Source organism: Salmo salar, chromosome 05, assembly GCF_965601325.2.
Source record: "Salmo salar chromosome 05, fSalSal1, whole genome shotgun sequence".
Lineage (NCBI taxonomy): Eukaryota > Metazoa > Chordata > Actinopteri > Salmoniformes > Salmonidae > Salmo > Salmo salar.
Genome location: NC_138295.1, coordinates 53,810,806 through 53,828,345, shown reverse-complemented (window position 1 = coordinate 53,828,345; position 17,540 = coordinate 53,810,806).

Genomic DNA, 17,540 nt, shown 5'->3' with positions numbered 1-17,540 from the left:
TCCAAGCTGTGTAAAGACACAGTCAACTTAGTGTATGTAAACTTCTGACCCGCTGGAATTGTGATACAGTGAATTATAAGTGAAATAATCTGTCTGTAAACAATTGTTGGAAAAATGACTTGTGTCATGCACAAAGTAGATGTCCTAACCGACTTTCCAAAACTATTGTCTGTGTTTGTTAACTATGTGTCACGTCCTGACCAGTATAGAGGATTATTTGTATTATTTGGTCAGGGCGTGGCAGAGGTATGTTTGTTTTGTATGGTGTTTTTTGTTGTTGTGTATAGCTTAGAGGGGAGTGTTATTTATGTTTTCCGGGGTTTTGTGGTGTATGTTTTAGTATGAGTAGGTTCTAGGTTAAGTTTTCTATGTGCAGATTTGGTTGCTGGACTCTCAATTGGAGGCAGGTGTTTCTAATTGCCTCTGATTGGGAGTCCTATAAGTAGGTGTGTGTTTTGTTTGTCACTTGTGGGTAGTTGTATGTTAGCACTGCTTTTGTTTAGCCTGCTACACTGTTCCTGTCATGAGTTTTGTTTATTGTTTTTTCCTCGTGTTCTCATTTAAAATAAATGATGATGAGCACGCAATCCGCTGCATATTGGTCCACTTTGTCCGACAGCGATTTCAACATATCTTCTGACGAAGAGGTTTGTGACAGAACTACCCACCACAACAGGACCAAGCAGCGGAGAGAGGAGTGGCACGCTGAGTATATGTACTATGGGGAGAGTTGGACTTGGGAGGAGATTCTGGACGGGGCTGGACCTTGGCATCAGGCTGGGGAATACCGTCGCCCACAGGAGGAGATCGAGGAAGCAAAGGCTGAGAGGCGGCGTTATGAAGCCATGAACGCGCTGGTGAGGAAGCTGGAGAGGCACCCCCAATCATTTTTTGGGGGGGGGCACAAGCGTAGTTTGGCTAGGCCTAGGAAGAGCCATAAGCCAGCTACCCGTGAGAGTATGGAGGAGCGTATGAGGTGGAGAGCGTCGTGTTTCGCTGAGGTGCGCACTCTCTCGCCCATACGCACGCACAGTCCGGTGCGCGCCATTCCAGCCCCTCGCAGATGCCGTGCTAGAGTGGGCATCCAGCCTGGTAGGAGGATGCCTGCGCAGCGCATCTGGTCGCCGGTACGCCTCCTAGGACCACTACGCCCGCTCTACGTACGGCAACCATCAGGCCCCTGCACAGCCCAGTTCACCCTATACCAGCACCCCGCTTGTACAGGGCTGCTAGTTCCATCCAGCCAGGACGTGTTGTGCAGGCGGTGAGGTCTAGGCCACCTGTGCGCCTCCATGGCCCAGTCTTTCCGGTTCCTGCCTCTCGTGCTATCCCGGAAGTGAGTACCTCCAGTCTGGCATGACCAGTACCAGCAACCCGGACCAAGCTTCCCAGTAGTCAGCCTAGTCCTGTTCAGCCTGTTCCCGCTCCTCGCACTAGCCCTGGGGTGCGTGTCTCCAGGCTGGCACGTCCAGTACCAGCCCCACGCATCAGGCTTCTAGTGTGTCATCCCAGCCTCGCCAGTCTGGAGCCGCCAGAGCCGCCCGCCAGTCTGGAGCCGCCGGAGCCGCCCGCCAGTCTGGAGCTGCCCGCCAGTCTGGAGCCGCCCGCCAGTCTGGAGCCGCCCGCCAGTCTGGAGCCGCCGGAGCCGTCCGCCAGTCTGGAGCCGCCGGAGCCGCCCGCCAGTCTGGAGCCGCCGGAGCCGCCCGCCAGTCTGGAGCCGCCAGGGTCATCAGCCAGGCGAGCGCAGCCAGGGTCGCCCGCCAGCCGGGCGCAGCCAGGGTCGCCCGCCAGCCGGGCGCAGCCGGGTCGCGATTAAAATTAAAATGTATTGATATATAAAAAAGCAATACAAGTTAAAATACATAAACAATAAAGTTGCCGGACTTTAACATAGTTCATACATTTATAATTCACCCAATCACCAATTCACTCCTTTGTTACTTGTCCATTGGACCGGCTGACAAACAATCACTCACCCATTCACACTCTTTCCCTCCCTCCCTCACTCCCACTTGCCCTCATTCACTCACTTATTCACTCACTCACAAACTCCCTCTTTCACACACTCACCAGGGGTGGAAAGAGTACTGAAATATCCTATTCAAGTAGAAGTACTGTTACTTTAATTACGGACTTATAAAATACACAAAAAAAAGTACAAGTACATCGGAAAAGCTACTCAATTACAGTAACGAGAGTAGTTGTAATTAGTTACTTTACACCTCTGGTGTGGTGCGTGTGTTTGTGTGTGTGTGTGTGTGTGTGTGTGTGTGTGTGTGTGTGTGTGTGTGTGTGTGTGTGTGTGTGCGCACATGCGTGTTTGTGTGTGTGTGCGTGCATGACTGTATGCGTGTGTGTTTAGTCCCCTGGCCCCGGTGGCTGGCGCTAATATCAGATTACGGATGTAAATTGGCAGAGTGGCAGTCTCTCATTATCACTAATAAGACTGTAAAGGGCCGTGGCCCCTCTATCTGCACTCTACAGCCAGATGAGGGGGGCAGGAGGAGGGGGCAGAGAGAGAGGGAGAGAGAGGGAGGAGTGGGGATGGAAGGGAGGGAGGGAGGAGTGGGGATGGAAGGGAGGGAGGGAGGGAGGAGTGGGGATGGAAGGGAGGGAGGGAGGAGGGCAAAAGAGGGGGCAGGGTATAGTATCCCCAGTCTCCAAACACACACACGTACACAAACCTTAGTGACACAAATCTAAGAGTGTTAGAAACTGATAATATTTTTAGACTCCGATCTTTCAGGAGAGTTAACACATTACACATACACAATATGTGTCTCAATTTGGTGTGAGAAAACAAGATAAGAATCTGGACACAGATAGTATGTATTAACCGTCTAACATTAGTATTTCTTGTTGCACGAAACTATAATTTCATTGCACAGATTCATTTATTTCATACAGTTCTAAGAGGATGTCAATTTGGTGCACAAAAACTTAGATATTAGAATAGAACACAGTTTAGCACCCATGCAGGCAGACGCACACATACGCACGCACGCGCACACACACACACATCATACTCACATCAATTCACCACACCCCTGGCTCCCACCCACTCCCTCCCACACACAGACACGTACACACTAACACACACTGACCTGTGCCAGTTGACAGAATGGAAATGATTACTGTGGGGAAATGTCAGTTGAGAATAATGACGGTAATGTAATTACAGAACGTGACCCGTGTAGCAGAGAGGAGAGCAGCACCTCCCACTCCTACAGACTATCTGCTGCTTATGATTATGTGCATGAAAAACTGTGGTGGAGAGTGTTAGTGTTGAGGATATTGTTTCTGTTATCCATATACTGTACTGTATGCATAGCCGCAGGAAGTAGAGGTGCTGAATTACCCATTGATAAATCAGAATAAAAAAATTTGAATAATAAATAATTGTCATCAGCAGAGCGTCTGTCTGTCTGTCTGTCTGTCTGTCGTGAGCTTCACTGTGTTCGAGAGTGTGTGTTTGTGTGTACATGCTTAGCTGTGTTTGAGTGCATGCATACAGTGCATTTGGTAAGTATTCAGACCCCTTCACTTTTCCCACATTTTGTTACGTTACAGGCTTATTCTAAAATGGATTAAAAAAGAAATCCTCATCATTCTACACACAATACCCCATAATGACAAAAACAGGTTTCTATAATTTTTTGCAAATGTATTAAAAATAAAAAACAGAACTACCTTATTTACATACTGTAATGATTCAGACTCTTTGCTATGAGACTCGAAATTGAGCTGAGGGGCATATCGTTTCCATTCATCAACCTTGAGATATTTCTACAACTTGACTGGAGTCACCTGTGGTAAATTCAGTTGATTGGACATGATTTGTTTATATAAGGTCCCATAGTTGACAGTGCATGTCAGAGCAAAAACCAAGCCATGAGGTCAAAGGAATTGTCCCTAGACACAGTATTGTGTTGAGGAACAGATCTGGGGAAGGGTACCAAAAAATGTCTGCAGCATTGAAGGTCCCCAAGAACACAGTGGCCTCCATCATTCTTAAATGGATGAAGTTTAGAGCCACCAAGACTCTTCCTAGAGATGGCCACCTGGCCAAACTGAGCAATCAGGGGAGAAGGGCCTTAGTCAGGGAGGTGACCAAGAACCCGATGGTCACTCTAACAGAGCTCCAAAGTTCCTCTGTGGAGATGGGAGAAACTTCCAGAAGGACAGCTATCTTTGCAGCACTCCACCAATCAGGCCTTTATAGTAGAGTGGCCAGACTGAAGCCACTCCTCAGTAAAAGGCACATGATAGCCTGCTTGGAGTTTGCCAAAAGGCACCTAAAGGACTCTCAGACCTTGAGAAACAAGATTCTCTGGTCTTATGAAACCAAGATCAAACTCTTTGGCCTGAATGTAAAGCGTCACATCTGGAAGAAACCAGGCACCTGGTCAATACCATCCATATGGTGAAGCATGATGGTGGCAGCATCATGCTGTTGGGATGTTTTTCAGCGGCATGGACTGGGAGACCTGTCAGGATCGAGGTAAAGATGAACGGAGCAAAATACAGAGAGTTCCTTGATGAAAACCAGCTCCAGAGCGCTCAGGACCTCAGACTGGGTCGATGGTTTACTTTCCAACAGGACAACGACCCTAAGCACACAGCCAAGACAACGCAGGAGTGGCTTCGTGACAAGTCTCTGAATGTTCTTGAGTGGCCCAGCCAGTGCCCGAACTTGAACCCGATCTAACATCTCTGGAGAGACCTGTAAATAGCTGCACAGCGATGCTCCCCATCCAACCTGACAGAGCTTGAGAGGATATGCAGAGAAGAATGGGAGAAACTCCCCAAATATAGGTGTGCCAAGATTGTAGCGTCAATCTTACTGGTCCCGTGTGGCTCAGTTGATAGAGCATGGTGTTTGCACGCCAGGGTTGTGGGTTCGATTCCCACAGGGGACCAGTACGGAAAATAATGTATGAATTCACTACTGTAAGTCGCTCTGGATAAGAGCGTCTGCTAAATGACTAAAATGTAAATGTAAACCCAAGAAGACTCCAGGCTGTAATCGCTGCCAAAGGTGCTTCAACAAAGTACTGAGTAAAGGGTCTGAATACTTATGTAAATGTGATATTTCAGTTGTATTTTTTTTATACATTTGCAAAAATGACAACCTGTTTTTGCTTTGTCATTATGGAGTATTGTGTGTGGGTTGATGGGGGGGGGGGGGCGGACGATTTAATACATTTTAAAATAAGGCTGTAACGTAACAATGTGGAAAAAGTGAGGAAAAAGTGAAGGGGTCTGAATACTTTCTGAATGCACTGTATGTGTGACTGTCTATCTTCTCCTGGCACTCTATCCCCAGTGTAGTGAAGTGAAGCGGGGTTTAAGTGTAGACAGTCTTTCATTATCTGCAGCCACACGTAGTAACTAACCAGGAGGTCAAAACCCTTGGCCTGGAATGGCCTGCGTTTGCTGCCCATATCTGGCTGGCGTCTGCTCTCCTCGCTCCCTTCTTCAATCGACTGCAGGGCCGTCTGCTGCCTTTTTATTTCTCCTTTAATGATCTATAAAGGGACTGTTACTTTTTAAATAAACCATAAAGCAGGGGTCATAAAAATGAGTGCAATGCTGGGCCCAGGCCAAACACTCTGAGAAGCTGAGAAGCATGTGGATGAGAGAGGGAGAGAGCATGGGAGAGAGAGTGTCTGGAGGGAGTGTGGAGGGAGGAAGAGCGAGAGAGAGAACGAGAGAGAGTGTAACTATGTGAATTTGTCTTACGTGATATGTAGGTGTTTGGACACACCTACTCATTCCAGTGTTTTTCTTTATCTTTACTACATTGTAGAATAATAGTGAAGACATCAAAACCATGAAATAACACAAATGGAATCATGTAGTAACCAAAAAAAGTGTTAAACAAATCCAAATATATTTGAGATTCTTCAAATTAGCCACCCTTTGCCTTGATGACAGCTTTACACACTCTTGGCATTCCTTCAACCAGCTTCATGAGGTAGTTACCTGGAATGCATTTCAATTAACTGGTGCGCCTTGTTAAAAGTTATTTTGTGGAATTTCTTTCCTTCTTAATGAGTTTGAGCCAATCAGTTGTGTTGTGACAAGGTAGGAGAGGTATACAGAAGTCTATATTATGGCAAGAACAGCTCAAATAAGCAAAGAGAAACGACAGTCCATCATTACTTTGACTGACATTCATGTCTTAATCGGGAAAATGTCAAGAACTTTGAAAGTTTCTTCAAGTGCAGTCACAAAAACGATCAAGCGCTATGATGAAACTGGCTCTCATGAGGACCACCACAGGAAACGAAGAGCCAAAGTTACCTCTGCTGCAGAGGATAAGTTCATTAGTTACCAGCATCAGAAATTGCAGCCCAAATAAACGTAAAAAAAAGAACAAGTGACAGACACATCTTAAAATCAACTGTTCAGAGGAGACTGCGTGAATCAGACCTTCATGGTCGAATTGCTGCAACGAAACCACTACTAAAGGACACCAATAAGAAGAAGAAACTTGCTTGGGCCAAGAAACATGAGCAATGGACATTAGACCGGTGGAAATCTGTCCTTTGGTCTAATGAGTCCAAATTTGAGATTTTTGGTTCCAACAGCCGTCTTTGTGAGACGCAGAGTAGGTGAACGGATGATCTCCGCATGTGTGGTTCCAACCATGAAGCATGGAGGAGGAGGTGTGATGGTTTTGGGGTGCTTTGCTGGTGACACTGTTGGTGAATTATTTAGAATTCAAGGTACACTTAACCAGCATGGCTACCACAGCATTCTGCAGCAATACGCCATCCCATCTGGTTTGCGCTTAGTGGGACTATTATTTGTTTTTCAACAGGACAATGACCCTACACACCTCCAGCCTGTGTAAGGGCTATTTGACCAAGAAGGAGAGTGATGGAGTACTGCATCAAATGGCCTGGCCTCCACAATCACCCAACCTCAACCTAATTGAGATGGTTTGGGATGAGTTGGACCACAGAGTGAAGGAAAAGCAGCCAACAAGTGCTTAGCATATGTGGGAACTCCTTCAAGACGGTTGGAAAAGCATTCCAGGTGAAGCTGGTTGAGATTGCCAAGAGTATGCAAAGTTGTCGTCAAGGCAAAGGGTGGCTACTATGAAGAATCTCAAGTATAAAATATATTTAGATTCTTTTAACACTGTTTTGGTTACTACATGATTCCATATGTGTTATTTCATAGTTTTGATGTCTTCACTGTTTTTTCCTACAGTGTAGAAAATAGTAATAATAAAGAGAAACCATGGAATGAGTAGGTGTGTCCAAACTTTTGGTCTGGTACTGTAGGTGTGATATTTGTGATATTGATGCAGTCGTCTGATACTGTAGGTGCAAAGACTTATACAACATACAGTAGTAATACATTTTTGTTGTTGTGACAATACATGCCATTTATCAGATACTTTTATTCAAAGTAACTTATAGTACAGCCAGTATGATCCCTGCGGGAATTAAACCCTCGACCTTGGCGTTATTAGCACTGCGCTCTTACCAACTGACCAACACAGGTTATATACAGTACAGAACCACATCATACCAGTACACAGTATTTACTTTCTCAATATGTGAATATTCAACTTTGAGCCATGTTTTTTTTCTCTAAGAAGAACAGAGGCCTTGGAGACATGCATATTTACGTCTTAGAGAAGTGTGTGGGTGCAAGGATCTCTCTCTCGTCTCTCTCACTTTCTCTGTCTCTTTCCCCCCATACCCAACTCTCAGCGACTCCAAAGCCGAACATATAAAAGGGGTGGAAAAATAATTGCCCGTTTTAGAGGAGTGTAACGTCTAAAATGTGTGTCGCTCATCTGCAAACTTCAAACAGGCCTCGGCAAGGAACAGAGAGCAAATCTTAGTGTGCCACGTTTAAGACATCAAACGGCCTGCAATCAACAGCCTCACAGAGAGAGAGGGAGAGAGCTCTTCTCTCTTCTCGTTTTGTCGTTCTCCACTCCTCCCTCGTTCCTTTCTCATTCCTCCCGGAGAGAAGGAAGTTCCTCGGCACCTCTGCAACTTCAAACGACCGCCATGAGAGAGAAGAAGAGAGAGTGAGAGATCTTGAAAGAAAGAGAAGGGGGGGGGGGGGGGTGGAAACAGGCATAGCATGGGCCCCAAGTCATCCGAGTGGATGAAGAAAATAAATATATATAACTTTTTTGTGAACTATACTTTTCTAACAACATGTATATTGAATTGCCTAGTCACTTTATGCCTAGTTATATGTACATATCAACCTCATACCTTTACACATCTGTATATTCCAAGATGGCATAGCAGTCAGGCGTCTTTGTCTTCGTCTTGCCGTGTCCTGTGTATATATCTTTTTTCTTCACATATATTTCATATATATTGTTTAAACCTCAACTCCAACATACTCTCCTTCAACCCGCCTCACCCAATGTGGTATGGATCTGCTATTTTCTTTACTTTAGAACCGGAACCCCCAACAGAAGCTAGCCAGCTAACTAGCCACTGCTAGCGGTCATCAGCTAAACTTTAGCCAGGACAACGCCTACCAGTCTGCACAGCGCGATTCAACCCAGAGCATACTGGACTCTTTTTCCCCACATCGCCGGATTTTTACCGCAAGCTCTGAACCTGTACATTATGCCTTGAATCTATTCTTCTGTGGCCAGAAACCTGTTCCTTTTACTCTCTGTTCCGAATGCACTAGACGACCAATTCTTATAGCCTTTAGCCGTACCCTTATCCTACTCCTCCTCTGTTCCTCTGGTGATGTAGAGGTTAATCCAGGCCCTGTAGTACCTAGCTCCACTCCCATTCCCCAGGCGCTCTCATTGGTTGACTTCTGTAACTGTAAAAGCCTTGGTTTCATACATGTTAACATTAGAAGCCTCCTCCCAAAGTTTGTTTTATTCACTGCTTTAGCACACTCTGCCAACCCGGATGTCCTAGCCGTGTCTGAATCCTGGATGGCCACCAAAAACCCAGAAATGTCCATCCTTAACTATAAAAATTTTCGACAAGATAGAACTGCAAACCGGGGCGGAGTTGCAATCTACTGCAGAGATAGCCTGCTGAGTTCTGTCTTACTATCCAGTTCTGTGCCCAAACAATTTGAGCTTCTACTTTTAAAAATCCACCTTTCCAGAAACAAGTCTCTCACCATTGCCGCTTGCTATAGACCACGTTCTTCCCCCAGCTGTGCCCTGGACACCATATATGAATTGATTGCCCCCCATCTATCGTCAGAGCTCGTACTGTTAGGTGACCTAAACTGGGACAGGCTTAACACCCCTGCCATCCTACAATCTAAACTAGATGCCCTAAATCTCGCACAAATTATCAATGAACCTACCAGGTACAACCCCAAATCCGTAAACACAGGCACCCTCATAGATATCATCCTAACCAACCTGCCCTCCAAATACACCTATGCTGTCTTCAACCAGGATCTCAGCGATCACTGCCTCATTTCCTGCGTCCGTAATGGGTCTGCGGTCAAACGACCTCCCCTCATCACTGTCAAACGCTCCCTAAAACACTTCAGCGAGCAGGCCTTTCTATTCGACCTGGCCTGGGTATCCTGGAAGGATATTGACCTCCTTCCGTCAGTAGAGGATGCCTGGTTATTCTTTAAAAGTGCTTTCCTCACCATCTTAAATAAGCATACACCATTCAAAAAATGTAGAACCAGGAACAGATATAGCCCTTGGTTCACTCCAGACCTGACTGCCCTTGACCAGCACAAAAACATCCTGTGGCGTACTGCATTAGCATTGAAGAGCCCCCGCGATATGCAACTTTTCATGGAAGTTAGGAATCAATATACTCAGGCAGTTAGGAAAGCAAAGGCTAGCTTTTTCAAACAGAAATGTGCATCCTGTAGCACAAACTTCAAAAAGTTCTGGGACACTGTAAAGTCCATGGAGAATAAGAGCACATCCTCCCAGCTGCCCACTACACTGGGCTAGGAAACACTGCCACCACCGATAAATCCATGATAATTGAGAATTTTAATAAGCATTTTTCTACAGCTGGCCATGCTTTCCACCTGGCTACTCTGCACTGCACCCCCTTCAGCAATTTGCCCAAGCCACCCCGATTTCTCCTTCACCCAAATCCAGTTAGACGATGTTCTGAAAGATCTGCAAAATCTGGACCCCTACAAATCAGCCGGGCTAGACAATCTGGACCCTCTCTTTCTAAAATTATCCACCGCAATTATTGCAACCCCTATTACTAGCCTGTTCAACCTCTCTTTCATATCGTATGAGATCCCCAAAGATTGGAAAGCTGCCGCGGTCATCCCCCTCTTCAAAGGGGGAGACACTCTAGACCCAAACTGTTACAGACCTATATCTATCCTACCCTGCCTTTCTAAGGTCTTTGAAAGCCAAGGTAACAAACAGATCACCGACCATTTCGAATCCCACCGTACCTTCTCCACTATGCAATCTGGTTTCCGAGCTAGTCATGGCTGCACCTCAGCCACACTCAAGATCCTAAACGATATCATAACCGCCATCGATAAGAGACAATACTGTGCAGCTGTATTTATCGACCTGGCCAAGGCTTTCGACTCTTGTCAATCACCACATTCTTATCGGCAGACTCAACAGTCATGGTTTCTCAAATGACTGCCTCACCTGGTTCACCAACTACTTCTCAGACAGAGTTCAATGTGTCAAATCGGAGGGCCTGTTGTCTGGACCTCTGGCAGTCTATATGGGGTTGCCACAGGGTTCACAGCCGACTCTTTTCTCTGTATACATCAATGTTGTCGCTCTTGCTGCTAGTGATTCTCTGATCCACCTCTACGCAGACAACACCATTCTGTATACTTCTGGCCCTTCTTTGGACACTGTGTTAACTAACCTCCAGACGAGCTTCAATGCCATACAACTCTCCTTCTGTGGCCTCCAACTGCTCTTAAATGCAAGTAAAACTAAATGCATGCCCTTCAACCGATCGCTGCCTGCACCTGCCAGCCCGTCCAGTATCACTACTCTGGACGGTTCTGACTTAGAATATGTGGACAACTACAAATACCTGGGTGTCTGGTTAGATTGTAAACTCGTCTTCCAGACTCACATTAAGCATCTCCAATCCAAAATTAAATCTAGAATCGGCTTCCTATTTCGCAAACAAAGCATCCTTCACTCATTCTGCCAAACATACCCTCGTAAAACTGACTATCCTACCAATCCTTGACTTCGGCGATGTAATTTACAAAATAGCCTCCAACACTCTACTCAACAAACTGGATGCAGTCTATCACAGTGACATCCGTTTTGTCACCAAAGCCCCGTATACTACCCACCACTGCGACCTATATGCTCTCGTTGGCTGGCACTCGCTTCATATTCGTCGCCAGACCCACTGGATCCAGGTCATCTATAAGTCTTTACTAGGTAAAGCCCCACCTTATCTCAGCTCCTTAAATAAGACTGGTCTCAGCTCCTGGTCACTGGTCACCATAGCAGCACCCACCCATAGCATACGCTCCAGCAGGTATATTTTACTGGTCACCCCCAAAGCCAATTCCTCCTCTTGGCTGCCTTCCCTTCCAGTTCTATGCTACAAATGACTGGACCGAATTGAAAAAAATCACTGAAGCTGGAGACTCATATCTCCCTCTCTAACTTTAAGCATCAGCTGTCAGAGCAGCTCACAGATCACTGCACCTGTTCATAGCCCATCTGTAAATAGCCCATCTAACTACCTCATCCCCATACTGTTATAAAATGTTTTGCTCCTTTGCACCCCAGTATCTCTACTTGCACATTCATCTTCTGCACATCTATCACTCCAGTGTTTAATTGCTAAATTGTAATTATTTCGCCACTGTGGCCTATTTATTGCCTTACCTCCCTTATCTTACCTCATTTGCACACACTGTATATAGACTTTTCGATTGTGTTATTGACTGTATGTTTGTTTATTCCATGTGTAACTCTGTTGTTGTTTATGTCGCACTGCTTTGCTTTATCCTGTTAGGGCTAGGGGGCAGTATTTACACGGCCAGATAAAAAACGTACCCGATTTAATCTGGTTATTACTACTGCCCAGAAACTAGAATATGCATATAATTATTGGCTTTGGATAGAAAACACCCTAAAGTTTCTAAAAGTGTTTGAATGGTGTCTGTGAGTTTAACAGAACTCATATGGCAGGCAAAAACCTGAGAAGATTCTGTACAGGAAGTACCCTCTCTGACCATTCCTTGGGCTTCTTGGCTCTGTTTATTGAAAACTTAGGATCTTTGCTGTAACGTGACACTTCCTACGGCTCCCATAGGCTCTCAGAACCCTGGAAAAAGCTGAATGATGTAATTCCAGCCCCTGGCTGAAAAACATTAGCGCCTTTGGTAAGTGGTCTATCAGAGGACCATCAGACGGAGGCGCATGCAAGGGGCGACACCATGTTTTTATTTTCTCTCTCTTTGTACTAAAACACGATTTCCCGGTCGGAATATTGTCGCTTTTTTATGAGAAAAATTGCATAAAAATTGATTTTAAACAGCGGTTGACATGCTTCGAAGTACGGTAATGGAATATTTAGAATTTTTTTGTCACGAAACGCGTCGGGCGCGTCACCCTTCTTTACCCTTTCGGATAGTGTCTCGAACGCACGAACAAAACGCCGCTATTTGGATATAACTATGGATTATTTTGAACCAAACCAACATTTGTTATTGAAGTAGAAGTCCTGGGAGTGCATTCTGACGAAGAACAGCAAAGGTAATAACATTTTTCTTATAGTAAATCTGACTTTGGTCAGGGCTAAACTTGTTGGGTGTCTAAATAGCTAGCCCTGTGATGCTGGGCTATCTACTTAGAATATTGCAAAATGTGCTTTCACCGAAAAGCTATTTTAAAATCGGACATAGCGAGTGCATAGAGGAGTTCTGTATCTATAATTCTTAAAATAATTGTTATGTTTTTTGTGAACGTTTATCGTGAGTAATTTAGTAAATTCACCGGAAGTTTGCGGGGGGTATGCTAGTTCTGAACGTCACATGCTAATGTAAAAAGCTGGTTTTTGATATAAATATGAACTTGATTGAACAAAACATGCATGTATTGTATAACATAATGTCCTAGAAGTGTCATCTGATGAAGATCATCAAAGGTTAGTGCTGCATTTAGCTGTGGTTTGGGTTTATGTGACATTATATGCTAGCTTGAAAAATGGGTGTCTGATTATTTCTGGCTGGGTACTCTGCTGACATAATCTAGTGTTTTGCTTTCGTTGTAAAGCCTTTTTGAAATCGGACAGTGTGGTTAGATTAACAAGAGTCTTGTCTTTAAAATGGTGTAAAATAGTCATATGTTTGAGAAATTAAAGTAATAGCATTTCTAAGGTATTTGAATAACGCGCCACGGGATTCCACTGGCTGTTACGTAGGTGGGACGAAATCGTCCCACTTGCCCTAGAGAAGTTATCTTGGCCAGGTATGAGTTGTAAATGAGAACTTGTTCTCAACTGGCCTACCTGGATAAATAAAGGTGAAATAAAAATAAAATAAAAACATTGACTGGATGCTGGTACCCCATGTTATCATTACTCATTGTGTATTTATTCATAGTTTTATTATTATGTGTTATTACTTTTCTATTATTTCTCTATTTTCTTTCTCTCTGCATTGTTGGGAATGGCCCGTAAGTAAGCATTTCACTGTTATTCAACACCTATTGTGTACGAAGCATGTGACAAAAACAATTTGATTTCATTGATTTGTAATGGTACGAAATGCATGAACTCCAAAGCACCAAAGCATCATTCTGAGTTGAAATGCCATTGGAAGCTACAGTAAACTTACAGTAACCCTGAGAGATAGCTTCCACTTGACCCATTTGGTTTCAAGGGAGTGGTTGTCTTTCTAATTCCATTTACTATATAGTCCTCAAACACTTCAACATTGGTCGTGTTCATTAGGGTAACAATGGGAAAGTGTTTTGCAATGAAACAATTACATGTGCATATTTTATTGGACAAATCCAGGTAGTTTCTACATGTTTCAATGTGTTTTCTTCCGTTTGGTGCCTTATGAACACGACCCTGGGTGTGATGGACAGATTGACACAAAACGGCAACGGTCTATAACTTGATCTATACTGATCTTCTATAGGCCTTATACACCCTTCACACAGCTACACTTGCCAGTGCTACAATCTTACTGTGTAGTAACCCTATAATAGAACTAAAAATGCATTCCTAACCCCAGGACACTTCAACAGCTAACTATCCAGGAAAATAATGTTTTGTTCAAGCTGAGCTGAAGCGCCTTTTGTGTACGCTTTCTTTCCTATAATAGAGCTGTTATGGAGAACCCCTGCCTCAAATCACTTCTCTTAAAAACGCTCCTTACTCCTCCTCCTATCTTCTCTCTCTCTCTTCTATTCTCCATATTCCTCTGCCATGTTGCTTTGTGTCTTTTCTCGCTTGATGTTGTGCTTCACCTGTGATCTCTCTCTCTCTCTCTCTTTACCTCACCCTTTCGCTCTCTGCCTCTCCAGCTTCTTTTGTCCTTGATTACCTACTGGAGCTGCACCGTGTCTCCCCGCCACTCGGTAATGGACAATTTGCATGCAAATGGCAGCGCCCGCCAAGATTAGACAGGGCGGAGGGAGGGATGGAGGCAGGGAGGGATTGAAGGAGGAAGATGACAAGAAGGCAGCCAGTCTTTATTAAAGAGGAGGTGAGACGGAAAAGCGTCTCGAAACCAAACCGGGACAGGCTTGGCTTTACATAGTCCTGAGTCCTCACTCTATCATCAAGTCATTTATTATCTTAGTCTCCTCACGAGAACAAGTGTTTCTCTTTGCAATATCATATAACTTCATGCTCGCTTTAAAACATAGACGGGTTGGTTGTTTAGCAACAAAACCGACACGTGCACATCTATGGGGAAAAACAGTTAGCTTAGATTGTTGATAACGTGTAAAGTATATTTAGTCTCCAATGTTTATTGGAAACATGAATAAAGTTGCACAATGAGCACTTCCCACTGGGCACACACTGGTTGTCAATGTTGTTTCCACATCATTTTAATGAAATTACGTTGAAACAACGTGGAATAGACGTTGAATTGAAGTCTGTGCCCAGTGGGTTGTCTCTCAAAAACATCGTTACAGTTACAGCAAATGTTTGCATAGACGTGACGTCAGTCCAAACGCCTCAAAACAAGACATGGTATCAAGATAAAGATCAAACGAGCCACTTAGGATTCACCACATGGCAGTTTCTTGTCATTGTTGCTAGCTATCTGGCCATCCAGAACCAGAACCACAACAACACACAACCTTCTGCCCCTTTGATGTGCAAGTATAGTTTTTGTGACGTTGTAACCTAACCCATGGTAATTTAACTTGTTTCAACTCAGAGTGGCAGACTGAACCCAAGGAACCTCTATGGTACGGCATCTATATTAGGACAGCCACAGTCTCAGCTGAGATTGGAACAAGTCCAGCTGATATTGAAATAAGTTGTGCTGAGACCGAGCTGACACCGTACTATAGGAATCATTTGAGAAGTATAGTAATGCTGCTGCTAATGCAGGGACACAATACACTGGTGTGTGTGTGTGTGTGTGTGTGTGTGTGTGTGTGTGTGTGTGTGTGTGTGTGTGTGTGTGTGTGTGTGTGTGTGTGTGTGTGTGTGTGTGTGTGTGTGTGTAAGAGTATGAAAGAGAAACAGTGAAATAGAAAAAGTGTCTGCATGTGTACACTTAAGTATGCGCATGTTTATGCACCTCTAACTAACTCCTAACTCAGAGGGCATTGCGGCATCTCTCCTCTGAAAAATTCAAGCAGAGGAGACCAAAGGTTTTGTGTCTGGAGAAAGAAAAAGCCCAAGCCTCGCCTCTCTTTCCTCTAATAAATAAGAATTTTTGATTACAGTAATCAAGCCATTAATAATGCAGATGGTGTGATGATGCAGTGCAGATGAAAGATGGCTTCTTTTCAACCATTCTCTGAAGAGAAAGGCAGATAGAGGAGATAGCTGCTAGCCAGACCCAATAGGCTAGTTTCATTCTGTAGAGACTGTCAGGCCAAAACACAACATCTCCAACTAAAGACTAGAGAAAGTTTTCAGGACGGGAAGTTTGGGCGAGAGTGTTTGTTGTGTCTCTTTAAAGTAGGAAAAACCGCCACCAAACATTTTAATTAGCTGCATTCAAAGCTTCAAACCAGTTTGAAATGGAAAACATGTTCAGATTTTGTGTGTTGGGTTTGCAGAGCCTGGTCTTGCTATTTGTGCAATGCATGATTGTTCCCTTTCACAGGCTGGTCTCATAGACTAGACGTAACACAGTAAACAAAAATCCGGGATGCTCAAATTAGTATGATATGTTATGTTTGGTTACATGAGACAGAATATTACTTAAGGCAAAAACTAAAGGAGGATGAGTTAGTAGGTGTAAAACACGAACTTCTAGCAACCCAAAGGTTGCGTGTTTGAATCCCATCACGGACAACATTTTAGCTAATTAGCAATTACTTACTACTTTTTAGCTACTTTGCAACTACTTAGCATGTTAGCTAACCCTTCCCCTAATCCTAACCTTAACCCTTTAACCTAACTCCTAACATTAATCCTAACCTTAACCCCTTACCCTAACCCCTAGCCTAGCTAACGTTAGCCACAAAAACATATTGGAATTAGTAACATATCATACGTATTGCAAATTCATAACATACTATACGAATTGCAATTTGTAACATATCATAGAAATTGTAATTTGTAACATATCATACGTAATGGATGCTGGATATCCACAAATTAATACATACCATACCAAATGTAAAATATCATACTATCATACTTTGATGTCCCAGATTATTTTTTTTATTTACTATGTTACGTCTACCCCTGAGTCCAGGTTGTCCCTGTAGAATCCATTTATTTTTCTAACACACAAAGACTCCCTCACAGGTGCACACACTCAGGTGTAGACACAGTAATACACAGAGACACCCACAGCTAGAGAACATTACGTTTGCAAATGCACGAAGCACATGCCTGAAACACACACAACACCCCCCCCCCCCCCCCGTCCCCCCCCCCCCCGTCCCCCCTGTCCCCTCCCCACACACACACACACACACCTTTACTTCCACAAGGGCGACTTGGCAGCAGTCCAGCTCTTGGAGAACGCATAAAGAGCTATTGTAGTTAGTCTCGTTAATCAGCTCAATAAGCTTTTTGACAGGGATGTGTGAAGAAGGTTGCCTCTCTTTGTGCTTGTGTCCCAAATGGCACCCTATTCCATACTTTAAGTAGTGCACTATAAAGATGCCATTGGTACGCAACCTCTCTGTTTATCCCAATGCACTCTGCACTGTTGTAAAGGGCCACACTCTCCAGTTACCCAGCCCTAGGATGACAAGTATGGTATAATTGTATAGTGAGAGAGAGGGGGAAGAGGTGGGAGTTGGGTAACATAAGAGTGGTATGTATGTAGGTGCTGGCCCAAAATGCATTTTCAGGCCAAAGCTGTAGGTGGAATGAACATTTGTGGCCACAAGCATGGAAGGATACTGTTGTGTGGTTGACAGCGGCATG